The 19,308-nt window shown below is 36.9% G+C and overlaps 1 long non-coding RNA gene across 1 annotated transcript; it reads right to left on the bottom strand.

Moving 5' to 3' along the window:
* Positions 1–11,322: 11,322 nt before the first annotated feature.
* Positions 11,323–18,328, bottom strand: LOC120540788. The gene is made up of 3 exons (XR_005635864.1): positions 18,210–18,328; positions 15,653–15,764; positions 11,323–11,823 (listed from the first exon to the last, which is right to left on the bottom strand). It is a non-coding gene; the product is annotated as an uncharacterized LOC120540788 (long non-coding RNA).
* Between the last annotated feature and the right edge of the window lie 980 nt (positions 18,329–19,308).

Genomic DNA, 19,308 nt, shown 5'->3' with positions numbered 1-19,308 from the left:
GAAAATATTTTGTTAGTTGTGGGAATTACAACTCGAAGACACATGATATCCAATATGGTGTTCCACAAGGCTCTATCCTGGGTCCGCTGTTATTCTCAATCTACATGCTTCCGTTAGGTCAGATTATCTCAGGGCACAACGTGAGCTACCACAGCTATGCTGATGACACACAGCTGTACTTATCAATAGCTCCTGATGACCCTGATTCTATTGATTCACTAACAGAATGTCTGACTAGTATCTCAGAATGGATGAATAGTAATTTTCTCAAGTTAAATAAAGAGAAAACTGAAATTTTAGTGATCAGCAATAATGGATACAATGAGGCTATTAGAAATAAACTGGATACATTAGGATTAAAAGTCAAGACGGAGGTAAAAAGCTTAGGGGTGATTGTTGACTGTAATCTGAATTTTAAATCACATATTAATCAGATCATTAGGACAGCATTTTTTCACTTAAGAAACATAAGTAAAGTTAGACCTCTTTTATCACTGAAAGATGCTGAGAAATTAGTTCACGCGTTTGTTTTCAGTCGACTAGATTACTGTAACGCACTCCTCTCAGGACTACCCAAAAAAGATATAAATCGTTTGCAACTAGTGCAGAATGCAGCTGCTAGAATCCTAACTAGGAAAAGAAAATCAGAACACATTACTCCAGTTTTGATGTCACTACACTGGTTACCTGTGTCATTCAGAATTGACTTTAAAATTCTGCTTATGGTTTATAAAGCCTTAAATAATCTCGCCCCATCTTATATATCGGAATGTCTGACACCTTATATTCCAAATCGTAACCTCAGATCCTCAAATGAGTGTCTCCTTAGAATTCCAAGAACAAAACTTAAAAGAAGTGGTGAGGCGGCCTTCTGCTGTTATGCACCTAAAATCTGGAATAGCCTGCCAATAGGAATTCGCCAGGCTGATACAGTAGAGCACTTTAAAACACTGCTGAAAACACATTACTTTAACATGGCCTTTTATAACTTCATTTTAATCGTAATTTAACTTAATCCTGATACTCTGTATGTTCAATTCATCATAACAACTATTCATGGTGGCTCTAAAATCGGTACTGACCCCTACTCTCTTTTCTGTTTCTTTTCCGGTTTCTTTGTGGTGGTGGCCTCGCCACCTCCACCTACTCAAAGCTTCATGATGCTCCAACAATGATGGACGGATTAAAAGGAAGAAGTCTACGTGACCATCATCATCATCAAGCCCTTCCGTGAGAACCCTAAATCCAAAGAGGACTGTTTCATTTATGTTAGGTAGAATGCCCAGAGGGGACTGGGCGGTATCATGGTCTGGAATCCCTACAGATTTTATTTTTTCTCCAGCCGTCTGGAGTTTTTGTTTTTTCTGTCCCCCCTGGCCATTGAACCTTACTCTTATTCGATGTTAATGTTGATTTATTTTTTATAATTATGTCTTTCATTTTTCTATTCTTTAATATGTAAAGCACTTTGAGCTACTGTTTGTATGAAAATGTGCTATATAAATAAATGTTGTTGTTGTTGTTGTTCTTAGTTGGATGGAAGATGATTTTTATTTATTCTGTATTCATGGTTGCTATTCAAATTTTCTTAAAAGTGCAGATGGAATGGTACCTCAACCTACCTGTATGTTTGCATTTTAGTAGTTATATATTCTTCTAATGTAAAACAAATCAGTTTATATTAGGCACTCCTTATTCTGTATCAATACCACTCGCTTAGTACAAGTGAATTCTGGGGATACAGCCGAAGCATAAGATGAGAAACGTAATTAATATGCCAGAGGAATAACAAGCATTGTGTCTTTTGCATCTGTGAACAATTTTTGAGCTTGGTGTAGTGTTTTGGATTTTTTTTTTTTTTTTGGAAAAAAGCCTGGAACTTTTCTCTGTTAACTTTTTTTCCCTCTGGTTAGCGTTTCCCTTGGTTATTCTTGTACTTCTTGACCTTGGTCTTGCCTCTTACACAAAAAAGCTCTTTGGCTCCTATCTCTGTCATTGTACTTCTGTAGGTATAAATTTATGAAAGACATATGTCCTCCCCAGCCAGCATTTCTTCATGTTCTGCTTATATGCTTTCCAATCAGACAGCAGACTTGTACAAAAGAAAGCAGCACTTTTATGCTCACATTGACAATCAACTCTACCGAGACATTTCAACTGTCAAATGCATCACTTCAGAGCTTCTTTCTACTGTGCCAAAAGGCACCTATCATGAAACTAATGCATCCTAATAATGCATCCTGTAAGATGTGTAGTTGGACGCGCATGAATGGTGCCACAAGGGGTAGAGTTCAGAATAACTCTGAAGGAAGGTGCTTCTTGGGGCAGGTGCAATGATCTTGTGAACTCAGTTTAGCTAAATATTTACACAGGTTCTGCACCAGCTGATCACTTGGTGATCCTGTAGCATTGGGTTAATGTTCATTTGCTCCAGGTGGTCACTGGTAAATACGGTTCAACACAGCATCAAGGATAGTGGTACAAAAAGAATATAACATAAGAATAATGTGATAAATAATAGAAAACAGAGGAGGGCAATCATAATTTCCAACACTTTTGGAAAAAAGCCAGAAAACAAACTGAACCCAAATAATCCTTAAAATCGGCACTTGCCGCTTGGCCATCTTCCATACTTCTCCCTTGGTTTCAGTCCCTGCTGTATTTAGCCCATAAATCGTTAGCATATTTGAAACAAAACACAATGCATTTGTTAGCAAAACATTCACTGTCTGCGGCACTTTGCCTTGGTCATGGGCAAGTCGTCTCATGTAATCTCATTTCTTTCTGGTTTCACTTTCTCAGTACCAATGGCTGCCCAGCGGTGCTCATCTAGCTAGAGAAAAGGTTAAATCACACAGCCCACCAGGCGCATTGATTTATTCATGCAGTGAGCCTGCATTGTACTGAGCAAAAATTGTTCTACGGTGTAACGGAAAACCCTGAAGCAGAACTAAAAAGATTACAAGATAGAAAAACAAAGTGTGATTGTACTAATGTGGCGATGTAAGCTGGATGTCATAGTTAAGAAAACTTAATCATTCTTTCTATATTGCAAATTCTGCTTCTTTTTCTATGCCTATTTGTTACCTAATTGGTGAGCTAATTGACAATAAAGGCAAAATAACAGTTTTATCACCTTGTCTGCAAGACTCCATAATGTAAACAATATAATTTCTTCATTTAGCAAACAGAGAATTGCAATATGTAAAAAAATCAAGATCATTCCCTCATGAAGAGGGGTATAGCTACCTTTCTTGCATCTAATAGTATTCATGCCTCTTACTGTCTTTTTACACTCCAATCAGAGGTAAAATATAAAAAAAAATGTTCACAATGTCAAGGTTCTAATACCTTCTGCTCTGCAGTAACAGTTATACTAACTCCCAAACCTATTTCACTATATGCTCATTATATGAAGCAGCCCCATAGGATAATAATAATAATAATAAGTTTTATTTATGTAGTACCTTTCATCTAACATCCCAGGTAACGGAAATTGTCATTTTGACACCAAGATTAAGAGGGTATTGTGTCCCTTCTTGATATTTTGCTGGCAAATTGGAAATGGTTTTCATTATCAATCTCTTACTGCTCCAATGATGTTTGGGTTGGAGGGTCTCCAATTAGCACAATGCTGTTAAACTGATTGTGATATTTCAAAAACTATTGCTTGCCACTTAGGCTGCTGTTATTTTCCTTTCTAACTTAAGTAATTGCTGCTCTACTTGAGATAAGAAGGTCTATCGTCACCACGTAGCTAACTTAGTTGGCTATCCTTGGCCAGCATCAATTTGGCCACATCCTTGAGATGTCCCTGGATTTGTTACACCTAGTAAGCAGTATCATAAAACATTGTGTGGTACATTTTACTACCATTCTCAAGGTCCCTGTTGACTTCAAGTCATCAGTACAAGATTGATTTATTCTGAGAAGCTAATCTCTACTAGTGCTCTATAATAAAATCCAGACATTTGGTAGCCTGTATAGTTCTAATGTTACCTAAAATCTAGTGTTCTCCAGTCTGTTGCACCAATGATATTGTTTCTCAATCCCAAGTCAATATTTGTTTAACATTACCAGAAAACAGTGCCATATAACAGCATTTAGAGGATGGTATAACACTGACGATGAAGTGTCATTACCTAAGAGAATGAAGTAGCAGATATGCTGCTTTTCACCTCCTACACCATATATAGGTTAGACATTCCTAGGAGGTAATACAGAATGATAAAATTAATTAGGCTTACACACATAACGTTAAAGTGTTACACTCCACAGAGGCCACTAGTTTGCAGCATCAGCTATACTGTCTCTTACTCAGCATGTTTATATCTGGGCTTGACAGTCCCAAAACACAAAATAATATGAAAACATTTTGTGGACTGTATAGCCTTAATGGAGAGGTATAAGCACTTAGGGGCCTGTAGGCCTCAATACCAGCAGTACCAAGTTAAAGCCATGGTCATTCGTCAACACATATGCAGTCCAACAAAGTAGGTCATACTGATTAATGATCTTACTAACACAGTGACAAAAATGTGACTTGTACAATGGAGGCTGTAAAATGGAAGTAATAATAAAATATGAAAGTATAAAGCATCCTTCCAAAATGTGCACTTAGTCAGTCTGTCAATTGATAGCAGTTTATTTTATCGGAATTCTTTCTGCTTGAAAATAATGGCATGTGCCATTTGGATGAGTCCTTGACTTGAAAAATTGAAATAAAAGTCAATGGAAGGTCTTTGATCAAACATCATAGAGAGCTGCATAGAAAAATGTGAAAATGTAAGCAATGAAAAGCAACAAATATGCTCATGTTCAAATACCAGTAGATTATGTTTTTGTCCCCAAAAAGTTAAAATTTTGCTCATCTTGAATCCCATCCTCACCTAAGAGGCAACCTAAACTTTTATGTTCCATGGACAAGGCAGAGTCAGCTAATACGCCATTCACTATAGCCAAGTGGTGGTAAGAAATCCTACCAGCTCATGAAAGGTCTCTCATGCCTACATGAATCAGCCCATGCAACATTTAATAATTCATCACAAAATCAATCTCTTTAGGAGAGATGTGACAGTGAGATATTTTAACTAAGTTAATTCAGGTAGTCATGTACTAAAGAGAAGTGGATATCAACAGAAACCATGCTTCTTACAGACCCACACCTGACTTGTTCCTCTTTTTCAAAAGACAGAACTGATGTTTTACAACTAATTCCTTATTCTTGGCATTATCTTGATAATTTATATTCCCAGATATATTTCAGCCCTGAAACCTAATTGTGTCTGATCCAATTAGGATCATAGCTTAATTCTTTTTTCTCTTGTTAATAACCACATTGTTCTTATTTAATGCTAACTAATGGAGGTATCCTTCTCAGCTGCTTCTGGCCCAAAGAAATTCAGTGATAATGACTGCTGGCAACTGGATGACACACCTCTCCTCATACTCCCATGGCATCAGAGGAGCCTCAGACTTCAAGCATTTAGGGAAATGCTTTTCCAATACATGCACTTCTCAGTTAATGGCCTTTTATTGTATATGGCTCTTCAAAACCTGAACACTAGAACACAGTTAGAGATGTAAAACATTTGTGCTGCCTATATTCACCATGGTACTTTCACTAAAATATATTAGAATGAGCACCACTGAGTGTCACTTCTACCCTGGAGACAGAAAATGTCCAATATCAAGTATCATGAAAGTTATCAGAAACATCAAATGCTTGATTATAGGGAGAATAAAAAATTCTGAAAGGGTAACAATACAATAATACTTGTCCTTCCACAAACACTTTGTTCTAACGGCCCAAAAAAATATGTTTCTAGCTCATGACTTTGTTAGTGTCAGGATCCTCCATGAATTCAGTTTATTTTGCTTCCTCCTAAATATTTTTTTTTTTATATTGGGCTTTCTAGCAATATATTTTTAAATGTATTATCTATGTTATTTGCTGCTGGTTTGTTAATATAATTACCATGAGAGCTGCATCATGCATCTAAGGATGCTTCTCTGTTGCCATTGTGCTTTTGTGTACACTTTTAGTGGCATGTTGATGCCACCATACTTAAGAATATGAGGCTGGTAAAACCTCTTGTTGATTCCTTGTATGGAAAAAAAATAAGGAAAGACTCTCAAGAGTTACTCAATTTCTTTGATACAAAATCTTTGCCAAATCAACTGACAATCACAATTTAAGTCTTTAGAACATCTGTTACCTGTAAAATAAAATTAACCATCAAAGAAAATCTCTTCATTTTCATGAAAGACATTCTCACTAGTCATACTTATACAGAATTAAGTTCAGTAGTTAATATCTTTCACCCCAATGGGCACAATAACACATAATCACTTTCTCTGTTCAGAAAGATCTACTGGAATGATTTTGTTAAAAAATCAAGCATCTAGCACTTTATGTTCCTAATATGTTTATGCTATGTTTCATTAAGACTGATTTGTCTTGTCCATAGATTCACATACTGACATTCAGACACACAAACACATATCACTCTGAAACTGCTCAAATTGTGTTCTGGGATGTCTAAAACTTGGAAATTTTTTGGAAAAATACAGCTCTGAATTTTGACCTCCCAATACTCTCCCCTGTGCATTCCTATGGTGTATGTAGGGAGAGTAAAAAGTATGATGTGTTTCTATATCCTTCCATCCTGCACTCATCATTATCCCTGCCGGTAAGCCTTCACCCACCTTGCTTTCAGACTCCTAGACTCACTGTAGCACTGGTAGGGAGAGGACCTTAACACCCATTCTGGATTCACCTTCCAGGCTAAACCCTCAGGTGCAAGGGTATTCTCTTCAAGTTCATTTCATAGTGGCCCGGTAAAAACTATGACCCTAAGAGGACTGAAAAAAACTGGACATCCAGAGCAGTTTCTGGGTTGCCTGATCTCTTGAGCAATAGGGTCCTACCAATTTCAAATTAGTTACCTTTGCTGCCATCTGCTGGCCCTGAGAAGTTGTGCTGGTCTCTTGTTAGTTTTACAACAGCATTTAACTACTTTTTACCAGCACCTTCCTATGAAAAGGACTATACAGAACAAAGACAGATTGATGACCATTATATACTTTCAGTTGCAATACACTGTGTCAAAATCACATGGAAGCTGAACAGAATACAAGAATCAAAACGGTAATGCAAGGTGCTTTTCTAACACAGCTGATCATGATTCCTTGTATTTAGGAACCAGTCCATTTAATTAAGATTTCTCCTTTGCAATATTACACAACCAAAAACTAAACTTCTACTGTTGATGATGACTGCCTATGAGCCTGCCATGCAAGTGGCTTCATTGTAACTCTTCTGTATACTCACCCTTTACTTTTTCAGTCCTATTTTCATAGATGCGTACAATGGAAGCAATTATCACATTTACAATGTTACACTTAGTCCTGTGAATGACTGGCCCTTGGTCCAGGGTTGTTTCCTGCCCAGTGCATGACTCCAAATCCCACCCAAGAACTGCATTGAGGTTTTGAGAATATTATGTTAAAATGTTACACCTTTGTCAGTATACTGTGGATTATATTGTGTGGGAAATTCCTGATAGCTACATTCATTAAATTAGTTCTAGCTGTTTCTTTGAATTTAAATGCTTAACAATATTAACTGATTAATAATTCTCATAATGATTCTAAAAACTAATACTTCAATTGAGGAGCACTTAACTTGCATTGTGCGGTTAACAAGGAAATCAAGTACAAAAGATAAGCATACAGGGCACCTCTATGGCTCTGTATTGGCATCAAGAAAGAAGACAACTTTGTAATTTAATCCATGGTTAACCCAAACATAGGGCACAAATTAACAGAATGCTACAATTGAAATCTAAATGAAAAACAGATTTATCAGTTACATGGAAAACATTCATGAAACTTCATTACTCAAAAAAAGATTCAGTATAAAGGATAAGGCAGCTGGTAAGTTATACATTATATAATATTGTGATTGCAGCCACAAGTTCACTACAAGAATTAAATTACTGTATGTAGAAAATGGGATAGAATAGAAAGTATTTACTGTATTATATGTCCAGTAGTACTAGGGTGTTGTATTGTGTTAGCCATTATGAATGTATTGAAAAGTCAAGCAAAATGAAACCTTTTATTGGCTAACTAAAAAGATTGCCTGAAGAAGGGGCCTGAGTTGCCTCGAAAGCTTGCATATTGTAATCTTTTTACTTATATGTCCAGCAAAATCAAGAGGCCAACAATAATGTATGGATCTTGATGTTTCAGTTATATAAAGGAAATATCATAGGAAGCTGCTATTATGAAGGTAGAAAATAAGGAAAGTGGTTTAGACAAAGGGCTGTTAAGTTGCATATTATTTTGTGTTGCTGGCTCACAGCTCCTGACACCTGGGTTCAAATTCCACCGAATCAAAGAGGGGAGTATGCATATTCTCAGCATTTTAACGTATGTTTTCATTGGCAGCTTTAATCTTATTTCACATGCTCTACTAGATGGATACTGCCATCTTTAAATTAATTCAGGTTGCTGAAGGTCATGTACTAACCTCCACTGAACTTGGGTCCAGGGTTATTTGTGGTCTTGTAACTCATGCTGCCAGGATTATTTCAAGCTCCCCCAAAATGACATTAACAAAAGAGAAATTAAAAAAAAGTTAAAAAAAAAAAAACAAAAAAACAAAGCCTATAGACTAGAAGGAACTGGAAAGGGCAAATCGGACTCCTCACTCAGTCTCTTGAGAGCCCCGATCAGACCCTCCATTGATTCCTCGAAGATCACAGCATAGTCAGTAATGTCAAGATCAGTGAATCTTTACTAACAGGTGCCCCCAGCCTCTGGACCCCACAACCTTCCCTAACGAGAGCGTCTTGGATAAAAACCAAGAACCAGGCCTTTAATAACCTCTTGGGCACAGCCGTCAACAGTTTATATGTCTGAGGAGAGAATGCTGACCTCATTGAGAGGTTTACTTACCTCTGTAGACATATTTATATCTCAGGTGACTCTTCCTATGAAGTCAGTATATGGATTGGGAGAGCAGGGGTGATCATGAGGTGCTCCCGAAATCTATGCAAAAGCACCAAGGTCCAAGTCTTTAGAGTCCTGGTGCTTCCTGTCTTGCTATATATTTGCAAGACATGGTCGCTATCCAGTGACTTGAGACGAAGAATGGGCTCCTTCAGTACTGTGTCTCTTCAGAGAATCCTTGTTTACCACTGGTTTGACTTTGTGTCGAATAATCAGTTACTCATCATGGAGTCCAGAACGAGGTACATTACCTAAATTGTGAGGGAACATCAGTTACGTCACTATGGCCATTAGGGTGATCTGGCTTGCAAGATCCTACTTATTGATGACCCGAGTGGCTGGATTCCCATGTAACACCTGACTGTGGCAGATAGAGGGTCATTTCCAGAGGGTATGACTGGACTGTGTCTCTGCCTGGGTGAGGATCCCGAGCTGTTTCGTTATGTAGTGGGGGTGGCAACACTCTGTACCAGTGCAAGCAGTTAGTGATGATTTTGAGTAAGAGGGTGAAGGATTATGTGTCCAAGTGGGTAAGGAGGAAAGCCATGTACTTCAGTCACCTTTCTCTCTACTTCCTTGCACTAATTGTGACATTTACATACATTAATGCAATCAATACCCCAACCAGAGGTTATTAGCAGATGATACCATTAATGTGTTAAAGTTTTCTGAATGTTCTACAGCTGATAATCTTTACTCTATAATTCAGAGGTTAAATCATTGGTCACTGGTTGAGCTAAATGTTTCTAGTTTGCTACTGGCTTGGCACATTATTTTTACATTTTCTGCCATCAAATTGTTTATAAAGCCAGTACTTACTAATGCTAAACTGACTGAGCATGCCTGCCTGATCAACCTTGATATTAGTTTTATCTCTCTTCCAAAAATGGGTTCCATTACTCTCAGGTGAACATCAGATGCAATGCCACTGAGGTTACATGCAACAGTTCCACAGACACAGTTTTATCTGACCTCAACAATAGAAACCACCTCTTGGGACATGTAGGAAATAGCTGTAATTCATGTGGGAAACTGAAAAATGCTGGAAAAATATAGCCAGATTCACCTCTACACACAACATTGGCTCCGGAAACACAAATGTTTCTAAATCAAAATCAATCAAAGTTGGTCTTTCTCACGCTCTAGCATTGCCCCAGTTGTGGGAATACTCAGAAGTCCTTGGCTTGGAATCATGCACATCCAACTTTTCATCCTGGAAAAGTCTGTGCTATGGTACTGAAAAAAGCTCATTACTGTGTAAACTGCTATAATGGCATGAGTTTCTGGGACTTCTGTTCTGTGCCAATGAGTCGCTGTACTTCTGGGGCAAGAGCACTGGTATTAAGTCAAGACTTTCCAGTGTTGGTTGTAGACTCCATCAACAGTGCATCTTGTCCCTTAATATTATTTTGATGGACGTGATATCCACACTAGATGTTTCAATGGTAACCAGTAATTCATACTATTGAGAACATGAGTATACGGCAGCTTATATAACCAGAACACTTGGAAAAGAAGTATGGAATAATGATGATAAAAATCTTACATAACCAAAAAGAAATCTTTCCATATAGCATACGTAACTGCTTGCTACATTCTAATGCAATTTAGCAAACCTAGTTATATAACAACTGAATTAACACCAAAACACAAAATCCCAGAAATAACAGCTTGCTTAAATAAGTAAGGAGTCCAATTAAAAGCAGAAGTTAGTTGAGCCCTCAGAGCTGAACTTGAGAACCACAGCTTTAACACCACCTATTAGTTGACTAAAGATGATTTATGACCACCTATTACAACACAGAGGATAACTGGATATGCTTAATGATAATTATGTTTTAGGTACCTTTTTTTATATTTTATGCTGTGCATACTGTAATTATATTGGTAGGAATGTAACCATTCTGATGCATTTACAGGCACTAAAATAAACAGAACCGAGGAAAGTGTTAAAACTGCTATCAGGGATATTACTTATTTTTCTTTTTCTTTCCGTATCTTGACATTGCAGCCCAGGAGGAAAAACTAGATACTGAGCTCACTCCATACACCAAAATTCCTTTTAAATAATTCCCAGAATCCATCACTCTCCATCTCAGAACCAGGTGGAATTAACTCCACTATAACTGCTAATGAGCAATAGCCAGTGCCGATCCCCACTCAACTTCAACAACAGCTCTACAGTAGAAAGGATTTTGCTTTTACAACTCTGTTAATCTTTAATGTTTTTATTTAAAGTTTACACTTTAGTAGGGTACAATTTTTTAGAACAGGCCCTAAGTGTATAGAATGAGCAATGGATAGCAATATATTGACCTTTTTGTAAGCTTGCTTTTATTATATTGTACTTGATTTTGGTCATTTTGATAGCTATGTTTAATTATATTTGGTATTTACCAGAGTTTTCCCAAAAAACAAATATATACTAACATATAGTTAATCCTAATATTAACCCAAGACCATATTTGCCGATACACTTAGCAAAATAAATACCTTTGATTTATTTACTCCTTAAGAACCAACTCAAAAGAAGCTCACTGATAGAAAGGCATCTCTCTTTGTTCACCAGAAATGCATTTGCAGACATGATACCTATTCTGTCACCAACCCAAAATCACGATAAGGATTGTAGAGCCAAAAGAAAAAAAGCAGTTCAAGCAGCTTTGTCACCAAACCGGATATTAATTCTGACTATCTGCTGCAGTTTGCTTTGAAATCCTCACTGTTCTTTTAGAAATGATTCTCATTTTCAGCATTGGTGGAAATCTCTGGTGTTAACATTCTGAGTCTAGGCAGCTTGCCCACCTGTTAAGAGAAAGAAAGAAAGACAAGAGAGAGGGAGAGAGACAGAGAAAGGTTACACAAAGAGGCCTATCTGTTCCTGGCCCTGGTGGAGAAATCAAATTACCCTTATTTCAGACAAGCAGAATTTCTGTATGATGATGTTATGAAAGGAAATTGTGATTGCCTTGTTTCTCTGGAATATGAGCTTATGGATAATATAAGATACTTAATGAACTGGGATTACCAATTTTGCATCTTGCATAACTAAAGTCTTTTAAAAGATTAGCTTTAATGAATGGGGCTGTTGTTTTTGCTGATCTTGTGTGCTTAGTGTCCAGTTCATTTTTATTTATTTCAAAGTGGCTTTTCATTTTCGGACTTGCACATCAGTATTTTAGTTTCCTTTCTAAAATATAATTTAAATGTTAAGTACCTTAAATGACAGACACCTTTCATAATGAATCAAACTGCAAAATGTAATATTTAGATGAAAATTTCAACACTACAAAAATTGGATCCAGTAGTAAGTAAGTCTCATTATGGCTGCATATTAAAACTCTGTAACAAAAATAAATAAATAAGCTGAGACAAATTAGATCACCTACAATCTTTGAGAAAACATAGATAAATTTGACAATTAATATTTTCATGCTTTGCTAATAAGCAATCAGTTGCTTATTTAAAAGCTGTGTTGATGTACAGACTATGTTTACCAAGACACATACTCAAAATTGTGCCAATTAATGGCCTGATATTTATCAGATACTGTGTAGAATGCCCTAGTGTTTTTAATGTCCATGGTGACATTCAGGAAGAAGAATCAGAGGAGATAAAAATCCTTGAGGAAGTGTAAAATACATTTCTCAGGTCAGCTGGCAACAATAAATGTCCATATATAGTGGCTGCAGTATTTAGAAATGTGTGAGGATAGGTGATCTATTTGATCAAATCTTAAAACAATGTAACATGCCTATTATTAGTACAACGCCCATTGTGACATTGGCTCTTGGTGGTTTGGGGCAGATTGGGGGGATGTGATGTGCTTTATCAAACTTTGGGACTGGAAAGCAGATATCCATCCCAATAAGCCAAGCCGGATGGCCATGTGAGTCAAAGCAGGGTTGCCCGAGTTTGATGAGCTCTCCACTTTCCTACAATTGTACCTGGCTCCTCTTGTCAGTGTTTGTAGCTATGCAGCATTAATTAGGTCACATTCATGTGATGGAAGAGTCAAAGGAAATAAAAGAGGGAGCTCATCTGAAAAAGTGTATTGATTTAGAATCTGCTGAGCTTCCTTGAGATCCAAACCTTTTTTTTAATCTTTGTTGTTTGTATATGACCTTTGTGTTACATTTATTGTACCTTTTGTTTATTCCCTTTCTGCTCATTTCTGTACGACCACATACTAGTAATTTATGTTGCTGCTTTGTTTAATCATGCCATACTTGTCTTGATCTGCACATCAACCAAGATAAATAGTGCCAGCAATTTGGTTTTTCATCTGAAATGTCAGCAACAAGGGACTGTGCTAAAAATGTTCCTGCATTCCTGTGTAGATGTTTCAGGATAGGGCACACCTCACATGAGTAGAGATCTGAATGAGCAAAAGACAACAAGTAGGTTTGGAAAAATATATAATATTGACTAAATTCTGGCATCTAAAAAGCAGCTCAAAAACAGGCAGTGGTCAAAAGGTGCAAAACGGTAAAGCACAATACAAGGAAAAGGGTCTTCAAAAAACTACTAGGGAAAATCTAAATCCAAAAGGACAGACAAAGGTGAAAAGAACAAACCCTAGGCCATAAGCACAACAGATGTCAAGCTGAAGTCTTTTGTAATGTACAGGCAACAATGCTATAGTAATAAACTTTGGTCAGACTCCGACTTTAAATTACCTTGCCAATGTCACCATGTGACTGCAGAGCAAATAATACTGCTGGAGAACAGAGTCTGACAAGAGGGATGGATCACATTCAGGTCTACATCTCTTTCTACGAGCAATTAAAATTATTTTGAAAAATATTTAACAGATGTCAACACAAGATTATTTGTTTATATCTGTTATCCAAAGGAGAAATTGTGAATAAAAATTGGATCCCTATACTGAAGACTATGGGAATTGCCATGACAGGGAGAGAGAGAAAGCCTTAAATATCTGATATTTAGAACAAGGAAAACAAGTTTTGGTAAACAGAATGAGCAGAATTATTCTTGATGAAATCTGTGTTTTGATTGGTTAAATGCACACTGGCAGTAAGAGAATTTGTGTAATTTCTGTGTCCATCCTTGTTGAATCTTAATATTAGTAAAGTCCAAGCGCTTACAATAATCTTATTAATTTTTCTACCTAATTAAATGTTCATGTAGTTTTTAGCTCATAGCAAATTTGTTTGTCATATTCTGTACAAGGTCATTGAATTATTTTTTAAACAACCCTCCTTCACTTTAATAAATGGAAACCTTGTACTTCTTACAGTTATTTATAACTAAGAGCAGTATGAGCAACAGATTTGGGTGAGTAAGCATTCATTTACAACTGAAGATTCATTTGTCATGTTTCTTTTTTACAAGAAAGAGCATTTTTAAGTACAATGGTAATTCTTTTTAAAAAAAAAAGTCTACGGCATAGAGGATACTTTTACTATGCAGAACTTCCCATTTAAATAACTTGACATCAGTCATATTGGTGGATTTGAATTTGTTAGTCCTTGGCTTCAGTTTCTGCCACTTGGGATTTTGGGCATTTTATCGGCCTATCAAGCAACAATTCTGAATACAGTTTTCACTGTACAATAAGCATATTCTTGCTGTATAGTATAAGTGCACATCTAATGAAAAGATATACTGTTTTTCAAATTAAATTGGAGAAGTATGTAAAACATAAATGGTGATTTGAATAATCCCTTTAGGGCTTAAATACACAGGTCTAATCAAAGTAAATTTCAATGACTATAACCTATTCAATGGATTTTTCTTCCCTAACGACAGCATTGGGTTGGATGATTAATGACAACAAGAGGCTCAAAAATTCCTAAGTTAAGTACCTGTCTTGTATAATTTTTTGTCAGAATGTGAATAATAGAAAATGTGACTTGATATTGCACAATCCAGGAAAATGGAAGCAACATAGTTCATTACACACAAGATTACCTGGTGCTCATCTTAGTGACACACAAGTCCCACTTATTTTAATATACAGCAGGGATGAAAAAGTGAGGGTTCTAGTCTACTCTCGGGTGGAAGACGAGCCACTGAGGTTTACAGGATCACCTAATCTTAGTGATTTAAGAACCCTCTGGGGCAGAAACAAGGAAATTCAGTTTCTGAACTGCAATAGGCACTAAACAGGACTTCATTTCAAAAGGGTTTTAAGATGTTCATGGAGGACACTGTCACATTCACATGTGGTCACACGCAGACAGTTTTAAGACTGTATGGTTTTGCTGCTGTGGGAAGAACCTACAGTCTTCCAAAAAAACTCATTTTAATACAGATACAGCAGGCAAACACAGAATGTGTATCGGCTGGTAAAATACCTCTGGATTCAAGCATTTTAAGGAGGCATTGCACCCTATGACGCCACCATGACTTCCAAGAAATATGGATACACAGTATCCACAAATTAAAAAAAAGAAAGAACAAAAAAATTTACATTTTTTAGGATTCTTAGGAGCTGTAAATTCCATTGCTGTACTATGGGAGTACAGGAGATGTGGTATCAGTTACAAATGGCATCAACAGATATAAATTAAATATTTTTTGGTATTTACTATGTTTATCTTAAACCAGGAAAAAAGTGGGCTTTAATGCACTTGTATGATGTAAGTGACCAGGTTTAATATCACCTTACCTGTCTCTCACCAAAAATTCACTAGGGCCAGGACTGGTCTATTTCTTATTAGTCACAGCCGGGATGAATTGGTGGCAGGTCATTTCCCTTTTTGGCCAAGTAAAGCTGGAGTCTACAAAACATATTTAAGAGTGAGCAATGAAAGGTAACACAGGACTTTAAATAAAAGCTTCTTTACTTTTTTTGTTAATAACGATTTCATCATCAAATAGTCCGAGTTATCATTTAGGAAACGTGAAATTTTATACACCTACACATACAGTACATATACACACAAGCATATCATACAATGATAAACTACATTGTTTATCTAAAGTCTGAAGCATAATTTACTGTATATGTAGCTCTCTAACAGGCTATTATATCACACTATTGGCATAAATGTTCATCTGTCCACACATATTCTTAATTCACATTTCCCATTAGAGTTGTGCAAAGATGAAGCGTATCTCAAAAGCATGAGTTGAACAGCAGGAACAAATTCTAGATAGGATTACAGTTAATCACGGGGTGTACTCACACACACAGTTTAAATTTCTTTATCAAAATATCAAAAAAAAAAACTTAAAAAAACTTCCAATGAGAGCAGATGTTCTCAGCCTATGAAAATATACTGCTTTTGGGAGCCTACAATTGACTGTGTTACCCAGAAGACTATCTTCTATAGTAAGGTTCTCAAACGAGCACTCTTACACCACCAAGATGATTTTAGAACACTTATTTTCAGTTGATGCAATGGCAACCACCCCCAAGGGTGGCATGCAATAGATTTAGGCCCACACTGACCAGTCATACCCACAGAAGTAAGAGTGTGATCAGCACTGACTTACGGGCATTAAAAGCCAAGCAGCTACACTACAAAACAGTATGTTGGCCTCTGTAAAGCAAAGTTGACAACATGAATCTGAATCTAGTCTGAAGTGCAGATCAGGGTGAGGTAGGATGTATTGTGAAAATCAAGGAAAGGTATGATGTGTGTAAAAACCATAAATGTTTATTCAAGCCTGTAAACTAAAGATTAATGGTCTCAACAGGCAAATGGACAAAACAGGAAAAAACAGGAACAATCAAAAAAGCAAAAAGCAGAAAATCCTTACATGAAAATCAAAAGCATTAGAAAACACAAAATTAATCTAATAACCAGAAGGAGCAAGAAAGAACCATTTACAAAAGCAGACTGCACAGTGCCAGAGAAAAGTACCCAATTCTAGCCCCCCCTTCTACAGTATTTCTGTTTACTCTCCCATTAAAGTCACTGCCATTGAATTAATTACGCAGTTTGCGTTTGAAAGCAGCAACTAGGGATGGAGTCCCATTCAAGTCCTGACAACTCCCAAATTTGGAGTACAAATAGATTGTAATTGCCCACAATTCCTACTCAGTCCATTATATGCAAATTGATTGCCTTTTGCTTGGCAGGGTATTAACTGTGCAGACATTTTTATAGGAGACATGTTTGTATAGTGGGATGGGCTGCTGCCTCTCTGTGATGATGACATATGTTCAAGTGATTTTCTAAATGGAGTACCCTGTGATGGACTGCCATCCTTTATAGAGTTGATTCCTGGTGTTGGTACACTTGTTGAAATAATAGGACTCGAAAAATAAATGGATGCAGTTCTATAATTTAAGCATGTATGTCAACACCCATCTGAATGCATTGCAACATTTTTCTCTTTTTTTTTTAAACTGAGCTTAGTGGATGGATTTAAGTTTTTTAAATTGCCTCTTAAATTATTATCTAAGGTCACAGTCCTCTCAGGGTAAAACACCTTTCCTAATTACTGCCCATGCATATGGCACAAAGTGTGGAATTGGAGCTCAGGTCACTGAATAAAGACTCACTGAAGGAAACTGGATAAAAAACAGTCAAAAACATGTGATTTCAGTTCAAATTACGATAGAGATACTTTATCTCTCTCATGCCAGACAAAGTCTGACAAGTGCATGCAGTGCAGGGAGCAACTATACAGAAATGCTTGCTTGGCGGTTAACATCAGCAATCCAGTTTTTAATTAAAGAGAGAAACAAACTAAATGCAGGTGGCATGTGTCACAGCCCAGTTTGTGTTTGCCACAGTGTGAGACTGTTAGATGCTAGCATCTATATGTCCATGCGCACAGTAAATTACATGACCTGCTACTCCAGTTCAAGGCCACCAAGATTTGGAGTCTACCCAAGAAGCCACAGGCTGAAGAATATTACCACACCTAGGTGGCATACCAGTTCATCACAAAGTACTCACCCCAGGCCAGTTTATTGTAAAAACTCAACCAGATTTTTTCTACTACAGGAGAAAAACTGGCTTCCAAGATGAAAACTACACTGTCACAGGAAGAACATAACACAGGAGTACACATACTTCAAGGTGACAACACTATCTGCTGAGAGTGGCATACATATGAAAGAAATCTCAGGAGCTTCAAGATCCTTGCTGCTTGCTTAAGCTTCAAATAAACAAGCCTGAAAAAAGAGTTCCACTGTGCAGCAGACATGCTGATGCATTATTTATCAAATGAATATGCATTATTCTTTTCTTAAGTTAAAAAAGCAATACCCTCCAGCTTGGTGGCCTCTGACAAGCAGGAAAAAGCCATCCCTCAGCAAACTTTGAGTGCCCTAGTGAAGTAACGGTTTAAATAATTCAGCGGTGCAAAGAGTAGTCCTGGGAACAAGGCAAACCTGTCAGGCAAGAGAGAAGAGAAATTAATTAACTGTTACTTTCCACCCCTAAATGCCACCACAGCCACCAGTCTCTTAAAGACATCAGGGGCTATTTTAAAATTGGACTACTGCAGAGTCTGGGAACAGAAGGCTGAGTGGGGAGCAGTTATGTAGCAGCTACTTAAGTCCTATGCCTTATAGGAGATGATCCAAAAATGATGAGTGATTCATCTTGAGGGCACCGTCAAGAAAGCCATGCAGCCAAATCCATCCAGAATCTTCCTTTGCCTTGCCACTTTTGAGGTATTCACCATTCCAGTAATAAAAGAAAACTCCAAACATTGCAGGCAAAAATGACAACAGGCATGAACACAGAACAACCAGTCCCTTATGAAATCCTTTAAAATGAAGGCACAGTATGTTAACATAGAGCAGAATTATTGATCCATGTTCAGTTTTTAATGAAATGTATGCTGACAAAATGCTAGCGACTGGCATTCTCAGGAGGGTTTCGTGGTGTAGGTTAGGATGAATTTATGGATGATGGAATGAGTGGGAACATTCTGCCATTTAGGCAGAATTTTACTGCATTCATATACAAATAAAGCACTCACAGGCAGTGCTACAATAAATGCTACAAAATAACAACAAGTAAAACCACCTTTAGTATGTGGCATTCTCCAGGTGAGAAATACTTCAGCTCCTTCTGCAGAAAAAAATAGCTCAGACTTTTTTCAAGGTGCAACAATACATGTTTTATATAAATGTATACAATTTACATAAGCAAAAACAAAATACCAAAAATTGAATAGAATGGCCTATGCAGTACTTCCATATAAATGACATTTTAGTGATACTGTACAAAATCACTCAACAGAAGATTTTAGCATACAACCAATTGTACTGTACAGGTACAATAATATAAAATCAAGCACATTAACTTTAAAAATGTATACACAAATGCAATAACTCTTAGGAAAATTGGAAATTAA

The sequence above is a fragment of the Polypterus senegalus genome, chromosome 12 (assembly GCF_016835505.1).
Source record: "Polypterus senegalus isolate Bchr_013 chromosome 12, ASM1683550v1, whole genome shotgun sequence".
NCBI classification, from domain to species: domain Eukaryota; kingdom Metazoa; phylum Chordata; class Cladistia; order Polypteriformes; family Polypteridae; genus Polypterus; species Polypterus senegalus.
The sequence above is the reverse complement of the archived record's forward strand: the minus strand, read 5'-3'. Positions and strand labels throughout refer to the sequence as shown.